The sequence below is a fragment of the Salvelinus alpinus genome, unplaced genomic scaffold (assembly GCF_045679555.1).
Source record: "Salvelinus alpinus unplaced genomic scaffold, SLU_Salpinus.1 scaffold_626, whole genome shotgun sequence".
NCBI lineage: Eukaryota > Metazoa > Chordata > Actinopteri > Salmoniformes > Salmonidae > Salvelinus > Salvelinus alpinus.
Window position 1 is genome coordinate 3,963 of NW_027256566.1, and position 728 is coordinate 4,690.

Sequence of the window (728 nt, forward strand, 5' to 3'; positions counted from 1 at the left end):
GTCCCCAGATAGGGGACGTATCAGATATTAAACTGATAAGAACAGATTTTTTATTTTCATTTCTCATTGAAATACAATTACAAAATCAGTGCATTACATGACATCGATTCATAAAAACAGTATCCAAAAGTAGTGTAACAATATAACAATAGCAAGACTACTCAAAAAAAGCTGTTCTGCATAACCTGACCAGTATTATTACATTCAAGTTTAACTTGCCTCTAACGATCTCCAAAAAACAATACAAAGAATTCTATAAATACAAACATATACATATACCAAAGTGAATTCTGAATAAACCTCAGTGTATACAAATATGTACAAAGGCTTAGCCTACATTTCAATTGGCTCTAAAAACATTTACAGTGAAGGGTAAACCCCTTTCCATTTCTGTTTCACAGATACAATGCCCCACTTATCTATTTCGAATTCTATTCTTTTCCAAATGTCCTGTTTTATAAATTCAACTAATCCCGTCGGTGACCACTTGAGGGTGTCATTGACCGCACCACATCTGGCCTCCCAAAGTTTGGTCTTGATAAGGGACACCAGAGTCACTAATGCTAATAATTGCACCCTTTCCACATTTTTTAGTTCAAGTTTGGCTACCTCTTCATAATCAATGTTTTTTAAAATCTCAAAAAATTGTTTAATTTTTCTCCAAACTAATTTGGCAAAGGAACATTCCCATAGAACATGGGGAATTGTTTCAATTGCAAAACAATTGT

General features: G+C 33.5%; 1 pseudogene; it reads right to left on the reverse strand.

The window, feature by feature from the left end:
* LOC139567449 (U2 spliceosomal RNA) lies at positions 1-47 on the reverse strand (annotated as a pseudogene).
* Between the last annotated feature and the right edge of the window lie 681 nt (positions 48-728).